The 20,631-nt window shown below is 32.7% G+C and overlaps 1 protein-coding gene across 2 annotated transcripts in view; it reads left to right on the top strand.

Moving 5' to 3' along the window:
- Positions 1-2,649: 2,649 nt before the first annotated feature.
- The window catches only part of LOC132759156 (alpha-(1,6)-fucosyltransferase-like), a 53,382-nt gene continuing 35,400 nt past the window's right edge, over positions 2,650-20,631 (top strand). For both annotated transcript variants that reach the window (XR_009629674.1, XM_060750879.1), the window contains exon 1: positions 2,650-2,726. The gene's annotated coding sequence lies outside the window, so the exon portion shown is untranslated. The remainder of the gene's footprint in view (positions 2,727-20,631) is intronic.

Raw genomic sequence — 20,631 nt, 5'->3', positions numbered from 1 at the left:
TAAACAAAAATAAGGGATCATATTGTTCATTTTTACTGAATTTCAATACAATTTTAGTAAAGGCAAAATGTTCATATGGTTAGAACAACAAAATAACCATACTAAAGTGGTCAAAGCTAAAGATGGTTGTATTCGATAGTCATTCACAAAAACAACTTGTCCCAATATACCCGACTTCAATGAGCTTTTGGTGTGTTTTCAAAAACTTAAATGATGATTATTTCCTTTCTGAATACTAATGAACGAGTAATACATGTGACAGATTTTAGTTTTTATAGGGACATCAATGTTTTTTTTATATTATTGGGCTTGCAACATTTTTTGGAGGCATGTAGACCATTTGTTGAAGGTTTGAACTTATAACTTGTGTGCAAAATTTCGGATCATCCTGCCAGTCCGTTTTTCCATTTTTTAATTGTGCAAAATTAAAAATGAAAAGTTTTGCTTAACCGGGCTTTAATCCTGCCAAAAAAAAAACGATTTAAAAAAATCGATATTTACAAGAATTTCAAATTTTACGTTTTTAGACTTTTTGATCTCAGTGGAGCTCCTTTATCAATAAACTAGACATATGGACTTTTAAACAGAACGTGAGATACAAAGAAAAACAACTGCAGCGATGAAAGTATATAAACTGGCTTTGATTCTGCCCCTTCCGAATAAAACACAAGTTAGATACAGGGTCTCCAATGAGGTCTATAAATATCTCATTTCTTACATAGAACAGCTGAGGCACTTAAAACAGAAAGATTTGCAAAAGATAATTAACATATACATATGTTCTTTAAAATATATATTTGTCGTTTTCTACAAGCCCAATTTGATTGAAAATCATTTAAACGCTTTTCAATTTTAGCTCATATTTTCACAATTAAAATACTTATTCCTGAAAAATTGCACACAAGTTACAGGTCTAGACCTTTATTAAATGTAACATTTATGTCGAAAAATTATTATTCTGTCTCGTCATGTCAAAAATACGCTATTTGTATAATGAAATGTAAAAAGTTAATAAAACGTAAAGACATCGAGTCGGCTCGACCCAAAGGTTCAATTTTTTGAAGTTAAAAACATCCGCCATTCTACAAAAAGTTGATTCTCTATCGCAACATATTGAGAAAGTTTCTGCAAGAAAAGTACATTTAAAATTAACGAAAACAGATCGAGAAGCAAATACTCATTTTTTTTCCATCAGATGTTTTCAAAGGACATACATAATAGAATAATCGGCTGTAAATTAAAGGGGCTATCAATTTATATCCATTTAAAGATGTTGGGTGTTAGAGGACCCTTGATGATGAAGTCATGTTCAGAAGAAGAGAATAGTTGAATCGATGCCCACAGAAAAAAACATTTGTGCTGTGTTGACAACGGCGACGTAATGGTCACAACGAAATTTGTTTAGATTAACATACATGTGAGATGTTAGACTTTGAGTTTCCATAAGACATTAGAAACAGACTTGATGAAACTATGTCTGCGATTTTCACCTATTTATTTTTGTTTGATTATTTTCAGGGATTTCCTGTTTCCCGATTGTCAAACATAAGCTAGGAACCGTCTTGAACATGTCATCAACGTTGATATAAGCTGAACGACTAAATTTTTTTTTTAAAGATGCATTGTCACATTCCTCAAACTACAATTTTCATTAGTACTTATCAGCAACTTCGCTTGAGAGAAGCAATGTTATGAAAAATTCTCGCAAAACCAAACATTTTTACTGACCATTTACTTTTAATTAAAACCGGTTCTTTAACAGAAACTTTAATTAATTAAGTAACCATGGCAATCAACTAATTTACTCAGTCACTTTGTTTTGTGACATTTAGATATCTATATCTCAAACTAATCCAGAATTAGTCAATACGACCAACAAAACCTCTTTTCCTCAAAGGCACCATCTTTTTCAAAAAATAAATAAATAAATAAATAAATAAAAAAAAATAATGAAGTTAACAACACAGACCTGAAGATCTGCTGTAAAGACGCGATTTAAAGAAATGTGTTGATTGACAGTTCTGATACCAAACAATGTCTTTTAGTGATGGATAAATTATTATTAAAATTACGGCAGCTGCCAGCAATTTATTTATAAATTTGCCTACTGCAATGAACGCTCTAATTAGACACAGACACTTGGGGTTTGGAGCTCAAAACGCCTTTAAAATCCAAATAAAATGCATATTTGTCAATCCCAGCACATGTACTGATCATATATATCAAAAAAACTTAATATAAGCCGTTTTGAAAAAAATTCATATTTCAACATCTATAATAATATTATTATAGATGTTGAAATATGATTTTTTTTCAAAACGGCTTATATTAAGTTTTTTTGATATATATGATCAGTACATGTGCTGGGATTGACAAATATGCATTTTATTTGGATTTTAAAGGCGTTTTGAGCTCCAAACCCCAAGTGTCTGTGTAATTAGATACATGTTTAATTTGATTATTTATAAGGTGGGTTAGTGGAAGGGACGCGAACGGTTGAAAAAGCGATTCTATGAAATATTCTTAAACTTGACATTATTGTCCGAAGACTTTCGATAAAATTATCAATTTGAAAATGACGTATTCATTATTTTTCTTAACATTCGATTTTGGACGTAACTGATTCAGTTGATCAACCAACATTTAATAAATGAACTTTAGTAAGTACAAAGCGGTGCGAACATACACGTCTCCAGAGGATTCCTGTGACTTAACATCATAATTCGGTAATTATTTTTATGCTTTCTGATTTAAAAAATAAATGCAAATGTTTATATTCATGGTCTCATTCAAGTTTTAGGCTCAATGACGTATTCAAATTAAGATTTACAAGATTTTTTATTGTCACATGTTTACGCGATGTTTACAAAAACCTATGAAACCTCGATGAAGTGTCAGTTGTTTGTGTGAAGTGGTTCCATCTCTCTGTAAACACATCTTGATATAGTGTTTTTAATATAAGCAACACTACTTTCGTAAGTTCAGTAATTTTAAAAGTGTTATATGATGTCTTTTGTCAGCTTAAAAATTGTGAAATTTAGGAATTAACTGATTGTTTAAACAGAGTTAAAGACTCGTGTGTTATTATATAGCATTGTCTTTAGAAACCATTATTATGAAGCTGGTGATATTCTGAAAGCTCTTTGACAGAAATTATAGTACATTATAATTTAAACCCATTGGCGGCTGCACAATATGCACAGGAAAGTCGGTTCAAATTATGGTTCCTTTTAAATTTCGCAGGAGGCCAGTCTACACATCTCTTTTCATTAGAATTCCTCGGCTTTTATCATTTTGTAATTGGAAAAGTTGCGATTGGCCAGTTTCCCATAATTTTGCATTACTTCCGGCGAAAGTTTTCAAAACCATCACTATCTAGCAGGTACTCTTGTTACGGTACAAGCTCACTATTACATGTTTGTATGTCACAGGGTGAGAAAAATGTTAAGTCTAACTGGGACTTGAACCCTGGAACCATGGAATACCGTTCCGCGGCTTTACTGACTGAGATATACCGCTGCTTCTCCCCTTTATAGTGAATAGTTCTGAGCTGTGACATACTTTCCCGCTATATTGAAATTCATTCCCAAATTTCTCAGGGTTACAGAGCAATGCAAATTAAACTTTGAGCTATAGTATATAATTATGCAGTCATGGTCCCACGTTGGCCACCAAATGTGGGGTGAGAAAAAAGTGCAGTTGACCGAGACTGGAACCCGGGGTCGTCGCGTCGAAATACCGTTAAACGGTTCTACCAACTGAGCTAGCCAGCAGCTTACACATCTTCTCCTCTAGATAGTGAACAGTTCTGAACCATGGACATTTTATGCCCCCAAAGGGCGGCATATGAAAATCACACGGTCCTTCTGTCTGTTTGTCCCCACTTGATTTGTGTCCTGACTGTTACTTTGTTTTACATTGAGGGATTTTAAAATAGCTTGGCACAAATGTCTACCATATAAAGACGATGTGTCTCGTCCAAGAATTACATCCCTAGCTCAAAGGTCAAGTTCACACTAACATTTTTAAGTTTAACATGATCACAATTACAGAACTTCAATAGGTACACACATTTGTGTCCGGACTGTAACTTTGTCATGCATTGAAGGATTTTAAAATAACTAGGCATAAATGTCAACCAAGAATTACGTCCCTACCTTAAAGGTTAAGGTCACACTTACATTTTGAAGTTTCAAATTTCCACAATTTGAGTGAATGGGTACACACAATTGTGTTCGGGCTGTAACTTTGTCATGCATCAAAGGATTTTACTATAACTTGGCATAAATGTCTACCACATCAAGACAATGTGTTGCATCCAAGAATCATGTCCCTATCTCAAAGGTCAAGGTCACACTTACATTTTTAAGTTTCACATGATCACGTGAAAGTTTATAGGTACACACATATGTGTCCGGACTGTAACTTTGTCATGCATCCAAGGATTTTAGAATAACAAGGCATAAATGTCTACCACATCAAGATGATGTGTCGCTCTCAAAAACCACGTCCCTACCTCAGGGCAAGGTCACATTACCATTTTGAAGTTCACTTTACTGATTAATTAGGGTTTATAGGTAAACATATTTGTGTCCGGACGGTAACTTTGTCATGCATTGAAGGATTTTAAAATAACTAGGCACAAATTAAAATGTCTACTATATCAAGACAACATGTAACATGTAGTGTCTAAGACCCCTGTCCCTACCTTCAAGGTCAAGGTCACACTTATAGTTTGAAGGTACTCATTCTGTCTAGAAGAGTTTAAATATCAGGGCCTTTTCACTAGTTTTGGGGAAGGCGCCCTAGCCCTTTTTGTGGGGAAAAAATGCGCGGTTTTCATACTTTTGGGGAAAATATATTTTTTCCACAGGCAGTCGGTGTGTTGTTCTATAACCAGATATACTACAAATACTTATTAAAATCACACATTTGGGGGAAATATTTGCACATTTTCCTCCAAACACACTTAAGGAGCTTTCTGTCCAACATAAGTTAACAAAGTAAAAGGGATTTTTTTCCAGATCATTTTATTGCCACTTTATATTTGCCCAAAAATACCTTGACTCATATTTCCTAATTATATAAATTTACGTAGGACATGTGAGGGTTCTTGATTTGATTCAGAGGGAACATTATTATCAGTTACCACTGTATCACTATTACTGGCACTGTTGTGCTAGGCTCACTATTTTCCCAAGTGTAAAACATTTCCCCACACTTGGCCATGTTGTGCTACTCGGACATACAAACTTGCAAGGGGATACATGTACTGGATTCTCTTGCACTTACAGGAAGGTCAACAATTCGTCCAATTTTAGTAAACAATTACAAACATCACTCAATAGTATTTTCTTCTTGTTCTGTGACATTGTTTACATTTGCGACATCGTAAATTGGTCGCCGTATTGTTGTAAAAAATAACGTGTGCAATAAAAAATAAGGCAGAGGGGTTTTCCCATGTTGCTTTTAGAAAGTTGCAAACTCAGACCGAGGCTGTGAGTTAACATCAATTGTATTGAATCAAGGTATCCCTCTAGTGGGTAATTGAATAATTAGCTTTCATTGGACAAAAACAACGATCTATTTTTAAACAAGAAAGTTTGTTCACAAGTTTTTTTCTTTAATTTAACATTTCTTTGAAAGGGGAAATCTCCGCAAGAAGGGGAGTTTTAGACTGTTTTTTTGGGGAAAAAAGGTAGTAAGTCGGCTTGGGGAAGTAGCCGGATACCGGCTACAGCTAAGAAGGGTAGAAAGGCCCTGCATATACACATTCATGTCCGGACTGTAACTTTGTCATGCATGGAAGGATTTTAAAATAACTTGGCACAAATGTCTATCAAGACGATGTGTCCGTCTGTGCGTCCCCACTTACATAACAATCATGTCCAGACAAACTTTGCATTGAGGAATTTGAAATAACTTGGCACAAATTTCTATCACATGACAACGTTATGTCGCATCCAAGCACTTCATTTCACAAGAACAATATTAAGCAATTAGTTACTTTCATTCTCTTTTCCTTTCATAATACTGGCAAGCTTAAGAAATCTTAATCATGAAGAAATATGCTCGTTATCCAATTAGGGCTGGAACCCATGATCCCTCTTAACTAGGCCACCATTCATAGTTTGTTCAAAATGTTTATATTGAGGATAACATAAAAAAAGGCTTTTTATATTTGTATATCATAGCATAGTAATTGCTAGGTACAAAGTTTATGCAAGTTGAAAGTTGCTATTGGGAGTAAAATACATTTTGATTTTTAAAGTTGATTCATCGGATGATACAATGTTTGATTTTTTCCTCTGTGTTTTTATCTTTGGTTATTTTGCAGGGTTTAGATATGATTTTAAATATATAATAATCAACATTTTTATTGTTTAATGATTTGTATGATTAATGGTTCAATGTTTTAGTTGAATTTACAATGAAAACGTTATTTGTTTTTTTTTAACATTACAGGTATTTAAATATTTTTCCTAATTAAGCAACTTTACAATGCAAACATTCTGGACAAAATGGCTAGGAAAAGGCCTGGTGTGTGACTGTTACACCAGTTATTGCCTACATTCCATATGAAGGGCATTTTCCGCCCATTACCAGGGTGTACCAGGGCCAACATAATTCCTTATTCCCAATCCAAAATACCTCTTTTTTTTTAATTAAGAAAAAAATATACACTTGAATAAAACTGTGAGTCATGTACATGTATTGGGTAGTTTTTCAACTTTTTTAAATTCTTAAAATTTCCAACAATGCCAGATATTTTCCAGATTCCGCCCTCCACGTTAATCCATAGGCCTTTCCCAAAACAGCTGTAAAAGGCAAAAGCTACATATACCAAAGGGCAAAGTGGTTGTCTTTATTACAGCAAGATACAGGTTACCAAAAGACTTAAGGTGGTAAAAAACTATCGCATGTGTCAAGAAGGTGGTTAACCATTGGTATAATACAACTTTACACTACTTTCAAACTTTAAAAATATTTTAATTTACCAGATACCTATTCAAAGAAACTGAATATTTATACAGTATCTATTTCCATGTAAAGGCATTGTCATATTCATATTCATTTTACCTCACAGTGAATTAAACATGGTGTATAGTCAATAGTTGGCAGACACAGTGTAATAAATCAAAATTAAATCATGATTATGTATTGATTCTCTTCTAATAAGATTGCTTTGCCAGAATTATAATGGAATTACACCTTGGTACTTTTCTTATAGATCTGCTAGAGGCTTATTGGTGTACAACAAACATGTATATAATATATACTTACATATTTATAAAGCTGTTCTGAAACCGGTGGATTTGCAGTATCTATGCTTGCATGACTGTTCTGCTAGGGGCCGTGCTGTAATTGGTCTGGCATATCGATTTGGTGGTATATGTGTCGTAATTCTCTCATTTCTACATACATATTTGTATGTAGCTTATTCTTAGGCAGTCCGACTAATTTCAGAATTACAAAGGTTATAATAGACTTATCTATTGTGACCTGAAGTGCACCATGATGCTATAACGGTAAAAATTGGTTTGTATCATGGGATTATGTATCAGGGGATTAGATGGGAAAAACCCACATTTGCAGAGTTCCGAATAACATTTAATAACATTTATTAAGGCGTATAAATCAGTTATCTGCTGAGATAATTTTTCCATTAGTATGCATTGTATAATTACACAACTACATGTATAACAAAATTTAAGTCAAGCTAGTAGTATACTGCAACTTATGAATGTTTATATTAATATCTTATTATATTTTACAGAAACTGTTGGTAAAAATAAGAGTTATTGTTGGGAGAGATTATTTAAACTCTCTTGATTTTGTAAATGTTTGCCTTAAAAGTTTACTGTCAACTGATAATTCATTTTAAATTTAACCACATCTTAAAGATGTATAATAAATACATTGTTGGCATACATTTATGAACATGTAGTATTTGTAGCATTGATTGGCCTGCCTTGTTGCAAATGCTATCACTCAGGGTGTTCACAGTGCACAAAGAATCATTTCCTAAGGGGAAAAATAGGTCAAAATAAAGACATTTACAAAAGCATCTCATTTCTACATTCTTATCCCTCCCAGCACAGTGCCTATAATAACATGTACTTTATGCATATTTTTTTAAGATATGTATGATTTACTGTCCGTTTAGGATAATTATTTAGTGACGAGGCGGTCAAGTCCACTATTACGGTGTAAAACAGTTATCATATTGTGTTTATTATCTTAAGGTATGCAGGCTTGCCTTATAAATTAAAATATCAACAAATTGATCAACTGTCAGCGTAACGCAGTAGGTAACGTTGTCAGTTAATCTTCTAGTTAAATATCAATACAAGACTGGTTCGGTTTGTACTTTTTTCTCGAAAATAATTTCTATATTTAAACAATCAAATACGAATATGTAATATTTTTTCAACCTTATATCGTATACTAAACGGAATGAATACATGTACACAAATTGTTTCAACAATAGTTCAGTTGGCACGAAATACTCATGCACTGCACAAGTACTATGGCAATTGCATTTTTCACACTACACAGGATAAAAATGTTATTACCGGTATATTTAAATTATTTTAATAAAATTACCTATATTTTCCAATTCATTTGCATCTTCAGTAAAATTGAAAAAAAGGGGAAAGAAAAAGAAAGGAAAAAGTTAAACAACTTGTGAGGCTCAAACTCGTGAAAAAATTTATTTGTATAGCATTCCTACGACTTTACCAACTTTGCCATCAAGACATTTAAAATTTTAACTTTTATCTTGTACTATATTCGCTTCTAAAAACCCTGTTTTACCTATTCAGATGAAGATTGTAAACTATTGTGTACACAAAAAATGCAATGTCACTCTCACATTATCATAGCGGCACAGTACTTACATTATATTGTTGTTTTGTGGTATAATGCTGGGGGACAACAGTGTTCGAAATTAGCAGTAGTCCGATAGCCCCTGACTATTAAATTCTTCCTTGGGCTACCAACTTTTCATAGTAACAAGCCCGACCAGGCTACTGTATTTTCAGAGGCAATATCAACAACTGTTTTGAACAAATGAATCAGGCTAGTGAAATGTCTTTTGGGCTAGTGAATATTCCAATCTGGTAGTCCGACCAGCCTAGTCATTTCAAATCCTAATTTCTTACACTGGGACAATGACCACATAAAAAGAGAATTTATCACCTTTCAATATAATACATGTACTAGTTTTGGCTTAAAAGTTCTACTGTGTGTAACCTGTAATAAATACCCCTCCCCTTATAACTTCCTCATTGCTTTAATCTCCCCCCTCCCACTGTAAGATAATTGTACACCCTTAGTGGCATTTATTACATTGGTTTGAAATATGCATTATTAGTTTTTCTGTATGGGTAATATTTTTACACACAATATCTCAATTTTGTTCTATTAATTACTACAAGCTAATGTTGAAATATATATTTGCTGTATTGAAAATCAATTACAGTGTTGAAAAAGGTATATACATAATTGATGGTTTAATATACTGTGAGACAAAATTTCTCCTTTCATGTCAAGTGTCATGTAACATACACTGCTGGTAACAGTTTGCTGCATGTGTTTTATATATGGTCACTTTTTTTGCAAAAAATTTTCCCTCATCAAAATACAAAAAATTGAGCTTTAAACGATATACATATTGAGAGCCTGGACAGAGTGAATAGGAGTGAGTGAATAAGTGAAGAAAGAAAGTCGAATGAGACTAAGGATCAAAATGAAGAATCAAAATTATGCAATGAATTTAGTTTAAAAAAAAAGTCAGAGAGGAAAATAAACAAACACTGGTTTGAATTATAGTTTCAAATTACAAAAATGTATACTGTTTACCATCTATTCTAGGATTTGAAAAACGGGGATTTTATCGAAAATTAAATTTATTACTTTGTTGATTTTTTTCCTTCTTTCTCTATGTAAAATTTTCCCCCTCTCTGAAAAAATAGGGGGGAATTTTCAAAAATTTGAGTGAATCACATCCACACTCCTAAGATAGACACTTCTGTATTGTAAGTACCTTTTTTAGCTCACCTGTCACTTTGTGACAGGGTGAGCTTTTGTGATCGCTTTTCGTCCGTCGTCCGTCCGTCGTCAGCAAACTTTTACTTTAAATGACATCTCCTCATAAACCACTGAGCCAATTTCATCCAAACTTCACAGGGATGTTCCTTTGGTGGTCACCTTTGAAAATTGTTCAAAGAATTTAATTCCATGCAGAACTCTGGTTGCCATGACAACCAAAAGAAAAAACTTTAAATATCATCTTCTAAAAAACCAAAAGAGCAAGAGCTTAAATATATGGCATGAAACATCTTCTAGTGAGTGTTTACCAAGTTTGTTCAAATAAAAGCCCTGGGGTCAAAATTGGCCCCGCCCCAGGGGGTCATTGATTTTCCCTATATGTATGTAGTAAAAACTTTTAAAATCCCCTTTTAAAGAACCCAAAGAGCTAGAGCTAAGATATTTAGCATGAAACATCTTCTAATGGGTGTCCAAGTTTGTTCAAATAAAAGCCCTGGGGTCAAAACTGCCCCTGCCCCAGGAGTGTCATTGTTTTTAATACTAGTATATGTTTTAAGAAAAAACTTAAACAATCTTTTTTTAAAAAACCCAACAAGCTAGACCTTAGATGTTTAGCATGAAACATCTTCTAATGGGTGTCTACCAAGTTTATTCAAATAAAAGCCCTGGGGTTTAAACTTGCCCCGCTCCGGGGGGCCTATATACAGGTGAGCGACTTCAGGGCCATCATGGCCCTCTTGTTTGTAAGTTACATTCTTCTCTATTCTTCCAGAAATATAATATCTAGCAGATAGTAATATTATGTAGAGGAGATATTAATTTTGTCAGTTAAGAAAATGTGACACATGTATTTTTATTAATGAGATGTTGATATGGTCAATTTGGAGATAAAATTCATATTCATAGGAAATTTTCGTGATAATATTATGCAAGCTTGAGATATTTTAATGGGAAAGATATTTTATAGGAAGAGGAAACCTGCCATTTTTTGTAGCCTGCATTGAGTAGAAATATAGCTAGCTTCATTGTAAGCGGAAAAATTCCTTTAAAAAAGTTACATGTAGTGATTTTTCACATTAGCTAGTATTTTATCGTTTTTTTCATCTTTTCTACATTGTAATCATGGAAGTTTTTATTGTTTTCTCTGGTTTCGTCGGAACCCGAACCAGCATTGATTGAAATGATTACAGGAAATGAAAGTCATATTTCGTGCCGTTTTACTCTTCAGTATCAGTCATTAAAACGGCAATGATTCATCAAATATGGAAATTTTTTGATAACACCAAAAGTATTAGCCAGGCACAATGTTTATTTCCTCTAGGGATTTACCCACCACAGTCATTTTTTGTCTTGTATTTTCTATTGAAAATTGCATCAATACTGTTAGTGTATCCAAGTGTTTCTTTCACACAGTTTTGGAGCCTAAAAGGGTGGAATTCACAATGCAAAAAAGTATTTGTTTTATTTATTTTGATCTTAGCCACATATTTGAGTGAAAAGCGTTGCAATGCTTTCATTTTTTGGGTCATTTTGCACAATAAAAATAATGAATATTCTATAAAAAAAGATTTATATACATTGTACAAGTTAATGGTCCGGACCTACATGTACATCAAATGGTACACAAATCTCTGAAAAATATTTTCAGTCCTATCATGTCAAAAACCCTCTTAACAGTTGTTCTTGTTGATCTTGTAAGATTTCTTCCTTGTCTTGCACAATGAACAATTTTATTATTTTCATTTTATATTATTATTTTTTGTTGCTGCACAAATGAACAAGTTTCTGTTGAAAAGTTTCTGTTGAAGAAAATTTGTTTTTGTCATTCAAAAGAGAAGTTCTCAGCCATTTGTCTGAAAGAGATACATTTTATGACATTTGGCGGCTAGTTTTATACCTTTAATGATTCCAATACCAGAATTTGTATCACTGCCTTTAGCTTACCAATATAAAATTTCTTGTAGAAGGCTGATAACATCACAGCAATTACGATTATTTTACAGAATCTGAGAAAATAATGTCAACTATATGTCAAAAGGTATGGACAGAAATTATGATTTCCAATAGATATAGGATACAATGTTGATAGCTTGTGCCGGCCAAAATCAATTTTTTCATCTCCGCATACTTCTTTATATCTCCCAATAATTACTGTAATGGAAATTGGTACTGTTTTCCATTTTTGGAAGGATTTGTTAACATGAAAATTGACAACATTGTGGCCATCGCAAGTAACGTTATCAGTAAATAGGGGGAAAAGAAAGATATTTGGTTTCGGCTTCAGACGAGATTATATATTAGTTTTTTACTCTCTGTATTTCACTCACAAATCTTATTGATAGTTTTCATTTTCTAATGAGAGGCTGATTTGAATTGCTGATGAACCTGCCGTCAAGTTAATTACAGTTTCTCCAAGAGCTGACGTTACTTAATTGTAATTCACACGTTTTTTAGGACACAGTTATTCCAAGTTTCCTGGACTTGATAATTATCGATAATCTCGTACTTTTTCTTGGAATACTGATTTTTCTTGTCAGTGTTTCTGTTTGCTTTTGTGTCTATATACTTATGTATCTTTAGATCTTCATGTACACTGTAATCTGGAAAAAAACATACTTACAGCAGATCTAATTGCGGTTAATGCTGTTTCTTCTGGATAAAGACTTTTTAAAAAAAAATGTAAGTTTTTTCTTATACTGTATTTTATTCATGTGACATATAAATCATGAAAATAAAATATATGTTGTCATGCCAAAAGTTGTAAAATTAGTTTTTTAAAGATTATTAATTTTCAGTAAATTTCTTGTATGGAAAATGCTCACATTTGCTCACTCTGGTTTTTTTTTTTTTCAAAATAATTATTCTAATTGTGAAAAATAATCAATCATTGATAATCGTTACAACGCTTTTCATGAAAATTAGACCAAAAATGGCACGAAAATGTGATTTTCAATTTATAATAAACTCTTTCTTTTTTAAGAGCCCCATCTGATCTTTTTAAGATCTTAGTAATTCAAAATTTATGGTTTTAGGCCTTTGGACATCATTGGAGTTGACTTTAAAGGTCATCATTGGCCTCTTGTTCCTTTATCTTAAATTCAAAAATGGAATATATTTTGTCTGTAAAATGTTACAAATTATATACAAACATTGTACATTTTTGCATGTCTCCTAAGAATTTCAAAAAAAACAAACTTAAACACTGAACTTTTAAAATGGATGTTTCAGTTAAACCAAAATCTATAATACCTCAACAAATATAAATAATTTGCTTTAACATCTTGTCAAAGTTTTGCATGCTGCAACAGTTGTAGTTTTGCTTTGATAACTATTGATCTGTGACTTCAGAGTTTACTTATAGAATATAGGCAATCTAGTGGATATAACAAGCATCACACCATGCAATAATAAAGTTATATTCAGGCATTTTGCCTTTGTAGAATCAATGATGATCTTTTCATCCAGATATTCTAGGCAATTTGAAGGTGATTTACTTTCAATATTTTAAACTTCACAGTAACTGGCGCCATATTAAAAGCACTCCGTGGTAATATTTTTGAAAATGTAGACAGAAATAAAGTAGCAAATGCCAATATTAGTATTACACATACTATAAATTAAAATATTTTCACAAAAAAATACTTTGTTTTATTTTAGTAAAAAATCAGGGAGGTTTAAATTGACTTTTAAATTCCATCAAAACAAAAATGAGACTAATAGAGTGGAATTTCTATCATGAGTAAATAAACTTTCAAAAACTCGAAGAAAATTTTTCACAATTCAAGTTTTCACTTACCTGATAGTTATAAAATTAAGGTCACACTAAAGTAGAGGTCAAAAGTAAACATTGGTCTGTATTTTCTTGTCCAGAGAATAACCAAGTATTACAGAGATTCCAGTGAAACTTAGTAAAAATAAAAATAGATAACACAGTGAGGAATGCATTGCAAAAGAACCATAACTTCATTTTAAATCATTTTTAAATTAGCTCCCTTTATGTACTTATTTTGAGTAATAAAAAACTGCTCAAATGCGTTTTTATTGTCACACAGATGTTTTCTAATTATATTTTTAATCTCTTTCATGAATTTATTGTTGCATGTTACTGTTACTGCATGTTTGTAATGTCCCTTTTCATTGGATAGTGGTTAAGTTTATATAATCTATAATATACATGACTACAGGCAGTTTATGAGTATTTTTTGTTATTCTATATAAATTTACTATAAATTTGTCTGGCATGTTATATATAGAGGATATTGAATGAGTTGTAGTTTAATACTAAATTTAATAAACGAGTTGAATAAAAATCATATTATGCGAGCCTCTGGCGAGCATAATATTGTTTTATTCAACAAGTTTAATAAATTTAGTATTGAATCTACACGAATGTGATATTCTATTTATCACATATATAAAATAAGAACAGTAAACTGTTAAAATGAGTATTTTTTTAATGACGCGCCCATAGTGTTACGCTGATATTAGCGCACTTTAAGGCTATGTTTCTATATAGCGCAAATGACGTCACGTCAAAGTGTTATTACACTAGTGTAATATCGTTTTTATTAAATGGCTTTATTACACTCCTGCGCCGCGGTTTATGTGATAAGGTCATGTATAAACTGTTGTTTGCAATATAACCAAAGGGACTGTCAGCGCTACATCATTTATAGTGAGCCATATAATCTGTCGGATATTATTATAACTAATTATTTTTGACCTATTTCATTACTATTAACAGGATTTTGGTCACAAATTCACATTGTTAGTCCCCTACCGGTTTAACCGGAGGGGACTTTAGGTTTACCCTCCGTCCGTCTGTCTGTCCGAGCTCACTGAAATGACGATGTGGGGTGAATATCCATGTTCAATCCGTATAGACGGTACTTGTGAGGAAAAAGGTTGCTTATGGGGTGCAAATACGTTGCTTATGGGGTTTTAGAGATCAAAGGAGATCAAAGAAAAAACCCCATAATGTCAACTCAGTAGGAACGACCGTCTGTCAGTCCGTCCGTCCACAAAACTGGATCCCGCGATAACGCAAAAAGAACTGAAAATATTTTTATGAAACTTGATATATGGATAAATGGCAGTATGGACATTATGCACGTCTTTTTTTTTCTTCCTATGTTGAAAATTCTGGTTGCTATGGCAACAAATAGTCTGAAAATATGGCAAATTTAACACATAAACTGGATCCAGTGATAACTCAAAAAGTACTGAAAATATTTTTATAAAACTTGAAATATGGGTAGATGGCAGTCTGGAGATTATGCACATCGTTTTCTTTTCTTCCTATGTTGAAAATTCTGGTTGCTATGGCAACAAATAGCCTGAATTTCAAGATTTCTGATTTAAATTTTTCAGCTTTTTCACTATAAGTTCTTTATTTCTTAAGGTGTTTACTTCAAACTTTAAATATAAGTTTCTGGCCATCAACCACATCATATGTGACAAGGTTTACAACTCTAGCACAAAAATTATCAGTATTACCTCCCTTGAACTTAGAAATGTTGTCTTTTTTAAATAACTTCTTTATTTCCTAATGTATCTACTTCAAACTTCATATATATGTTTCTTATTATCACTCAACATTTTTGAGAAGGTTAAATACTCTAGCAAGACTATTTCCAGAATTATCTCCCCCTTGAACTTAGATTTTTTTCAAGAAATTGGTATTTTTCACTCCAACTTCTTCATTCCTTATAGGATTTACTTTAAAATCCCACATCATAATAATATGACAAGGTTGTATAAACATTATCTTACTAGGCAGGGAATTAAACTTAACACATTACTGTGATATAGACAAACTTAGAACTCAAAAGATTTAAGTTCATTCACTGGTAAAATTGAATGGCCAATGGCCCCTCAGAATGCTGCTGGGGTTCTAACCAGTAGGGGACTTATGGATTGCTTGCAATACTATGATAATTGCTTGTTTTTACTGACTCTATCCAGTTTCAATTAAAGTAACTATTTAAATGAACAATTAACAAAATTTTGAGCTTCCTTTTCATGAATTCAGCATGCAAGATCTGTTGGATAAAATATTCTGTTTTTGCTTGTTATATGGTGTTAGGTTGTTGTTTTATCTTGTCCTCTTGTGTTGTGATTGACATTCTTGTCTTAATTAGATTGCATCAATTGATGACATGTGCCCCTGTAGAATAATTTTTTACAGTCACTAGCTGTTTCATTCTTGTGAATTCAGTTGCATGTCATTTATTTTCTCTCTGATAATTTAATTAGAAAATCCTTATCACACAAAATGTTGATGGAAGTTTAAGACAAAAATTTGTTAAAGGTTGTATTGGATTAGAGGTTGTATTATGAAAAATGAAAGACTGTATTTAATTAAAAGTCACATATTGGAGTAAAGAATTTGAACATGATGTTTTGAAAGATTTTCAGAACAGTGTTTTGGAATTAGAATGTAAATATTTGAAAACATAATACATACATTTCTAAGCCTAGTTTGGCTATTCTAATTAACCTGAGATTTTTAGCTCACCTGTCACAAAGTGACAGGGTGAGCTTTTGTGATAGCTTTTCGCCCGGCGTTCGTCCGTCGTCCGTCCGTAAACTTTTACTTTAAATGACATCTCCTCATAAACCACTAAGCCAATTTCATCCAAACTTCACAGGAATGTTCCTTTGGTGGTCACCTTTAAAAATTGTTCAAAGAATTTAATTCCATGCAGAACTCTGGTTGCCATGGCAACCGAAAGAAAAAACTTTAAATATCTTCTCTTAAAAAACCCCAAGAGCTAGAGCTTAGATATTTGGCATGAAACATCTTCTAATGAGTGTCTACCAAGTTTGTTCAAATAAAAGCCCTGGGGTCAAAATTGGCCCCGCCCCAGGGGGTCTTTGATTTTCCCTATATGCATATAGTAAAAACTTAAAATATCTTCTTTTAAAGAACCCAAAGAGCTAGAGCTAAGATATTTAGCATGAAACATCTTCTAGTGAGTGTCTACCAAGTTTGTTCAAATAAAAGCCCAGGGGTCAAAATTGGCCCCGCCCCAGGGGGTCTTTGATTTTCCCTATATGCATATAGTAAAAACTTAAAAAATCTTCTTTTAAAGAACCCAAAGAGCTAGAGCTAAGATATTTAGCATGAAACATGTTCTAATTGGTGTCTACCAAGTTTGTTCAAATAAAAGCCCTGGAGTCAAAATTGGCCCCGCCCGGGGGTCATTGATTTTCCTTATATGTATATAGCAAAAACTTAAAAAAATCTTCTTTGAAAAAACCCAAATAGCTGGAGTTAAGATATTAAGCATGAAACATCTTCTAGTGAGTGTCTACAAAGTTTGTTCAAATAAAAGCCCTGGGGTCAAAATTGGCCCCTCCCCAGGGGTGTCATTGGTTTTAACTATATGTGTATAGTAAAAACTTAAAAAAATCTTCTTTTAAAAAAAACCCAATGAGCTAGAGCTTAGATGTTTAGCATGAAACATCTTCTTATGGGTGTCTACCAAGTTTGTTCAAATAAAAGCCCTTGGGTTAAAATTGGCCCTGCCAAGGGGGGGGGGGGGGGCGGAAGGAGGGGGTAGATTGTTGTTTCTCATTATATGTGTGTAGTAAAAACTTAATATCGTGAAACATCTTGTAATGGGTGTCTTCCAAGTTTGTTCAAATAAAAGCTTGGGATTTAAACTGACCCCGCTCCGGGTGCCTTTATACAGGTGAGCGACCTCAGGGCCATCATGGCCCTCTTGTTTAATATTCCTGAGACATTTGAATAAATATTCCTGGGATATTTGAATATTCCTGAAATATTTGAATTTTCCTGATATATTTGAAAAATTCCTTTGATATTTGAATATTACTAAAATATTTGAATTTTCCTGATAATTATTTAAATATTCCTGATATATTTGAATATACCTGAAATATTTGAACATAATACTTGATATTCAAATCTGGAAAACTACAAGACTGTTTTGGTATGAACATTACTTTGAAACATGTTGTTTTCCTCTCCCATTTATTTCTATATTCCTACTTTGAAACATGTATATAGATATCTGTGGCCGAGGGGGCATCCGTGGCCGAGTGGTTATGGTCGTTGACTTCAATCACTTGCCCCTCACCGTTGTGGGTTTGAATCCCTACAGGGACTTTGGATTCTTTCATGAGAGGAAGCTATCCTGCTAGCTTACGGAACTTCGGTGGTTCTACTCAGGTGCCCGTTTGTGCCTGAAAAAATGCACGGAGGGGCACCCGAGGTCTTCCTCCACCAGTTAAGCTGGAATGTCGCCAAATGACCTATACTGTGTCTGTGTGACGTAAAACCCAAATAAAAAAAAAAAAAATAAAAAAATCTGTAGCCGAGTGGTTGAGGCCGTTCACTTTAAGCCGCTTGCTCCTAACTGCTGTTACTGTGGCGGACTTCAGATCTTTCATGTAAGGAAGCTATCCATAGCCAAATGACCTATTCTGTGTTGGTGCACGTTAAAAATCCAACAGGAAAGAGAAAAAAGGAAAAGTGTATTATGTTATGTAAACTGCTATCCTTACTGATAAAGTAATATGACAGTGTATGAAGCTTAAGGTTATAAGTTTGAATCTAACTCAAACCACAGATATCTTTACATCATGACTGTGATTTTCATTAAAATTATTATTATAGAATATACTGTAGGCGAAACATGACAATATATAATAATATTATGGGAATAAACAAGCAAGAAATATATTAAGAAAGTATACATGTATGCAATGAAATTAGTAGAAAAAGAGTAATATTTATTAAGACACCAAAAATAAAATGAATTATTCATCCATTCACCATGCAATCATTAAAAATATCGTCAAAGTGAAAATTATGAATAAAAAATTATCTGGATCATTGATTTAAACCTTCAAGATGTGAGTTCTGTACTTGCCACTATTTTTAAAGGCCATCGTTTCATGCTCCATTACTATAACTTAAGTGACATTATATGTCTTTCCAAGTGTATAATAATTATTGGTCAATGAACAAGTATAAATAACAATTACTTGATGGTGTTTTTATTTTACTCTGAAAAAAAAAAGGATTAATAATTCATAAGACTAACGGAAATGTCTATACATAAAGTTTAGAATGTATTGGTTACACTAAAATTCTCAAAAGAATTTTAAATGGGATAGTCTCCTATAATGTAAGTAGTTTTATATTGTATCATTATCAATTATTGTTCAATTACCATTTTAATACCTATAATCTTTTGCAATATATTACTGAACTTATTCAACTCAACTTGACAGTGAAAAAACGAGCCTGAATGATGTCATTTGAAGGTAAACTTTTAGAATTGAAAACGGTACTTTTATGAATCACATATGTTTTGGTTGTAAAAACTTAATGTGGAAACTGATGAAAAAATTCCTTATGTTAGCTAAACGGTGTTCAGTCAATATTGTCAAACTATAATTACCACCATGATCATATTTAGTATGCCAGATTCTATAAGTATTTGTATATTGTTTTACAAACACCTAGCTTGTCTTGTGTATAATTTTTTTAATCACATGGTTGAACTCTTGCCCAATTTTTAGCAGACTTCCAACTACATTGAATGCCTACTTGTATCAGAAAATGCATTGCCTTGATAAACCAAAACAGATCTATATTAGTGTAATTTCAAATCAATTATTCACAACTTTTGTGCAGCTGAGTTCCCTGAGATAAAAGTGCTTGACATTTAAATTTCTCTCATTGGTGTCATACATAAGCAAAAGTATTAATATTTGACAGTTCTCGGAAAAGAGCCCAAATGGAAACTATTGATTGTACTTCATCAATTCATATCTTTTTAAAGCCGCTCTCATTCAGATGGTAAATTTAACGGAAAAAAAAATGAAATAAAATTTCAAGTAAATGGTAAATTCTTTTCTCAAGTTAGGTTTCATGTGTAAATCCATTATTACTGACATCCTAATTCAAGACAGGGTGTCAATATATGGTGTTTCTTCTTTGCATTACCTACTGTGTTAGTTACACAGTAGTCAATATAAACAGGAGAGATATCTTGTCCAACATGGTCACATATCACAACAGTGGTTCGGAAAAATCCCGAGATCCGGTACTCGCGGGGTTGTATTTCAATTTTTGTTAATGAGTAGGCCCAAATTATATTTCAAGCTAAACTTTAAATTGATATACTGGTCATCATATATTTGATATATATAATTAATCAATTATAGCTTTTAATGCCACAAATTACTACACATTTCATAACCCCAGCAGTTAATACTTTTCCCTCTATGTTTTATACAATCCCCAGTTTCGTGCATTCTGGATCTTGGATCACAGATCGTGAAATGGTCCGGTACCATCACATGGTACTTGAAAAAAATTGGGATGAAAGAATTCTGTAGTATAATAAAAGAAGGTAATTATCCCGTTGGCGGAAAAGGGAACTGTCTGTTTTAAGAGCAAACAACATTAAAATATGAACATTTTAAAGTGTCATTTCGATTTCTTTCAACTAAATAATATTTCAAGCCCAGTAATGTAAAAAAAAACCTTACTGGAGTCCCTTTAAAACTGCACCCACACTTTGTTCTGTTACATTGTTA

The sequence above is a fragment of the Ruditapes philippinarum genome, unplaced genomic scaffold (assembly GCF_026571515.1).
Source record: "Ruditapes philippinarum isolate M1 unplaced genomic scaffold, ASM2657151v2 ctg450_1_1_1_1, whole genome shotgun sequence".
NCBI classification, from domain to species: Eukaryota; Metazoa; Mollusca; class Bivalvia; order Venerida; family Veneridae; genus Ruditapes; species Ruditapes philippinarum.
Note: the sequence above shows the minus strand (reverse complement) of the source record. Positions and strands in the feature narration are given on the sequence as shown.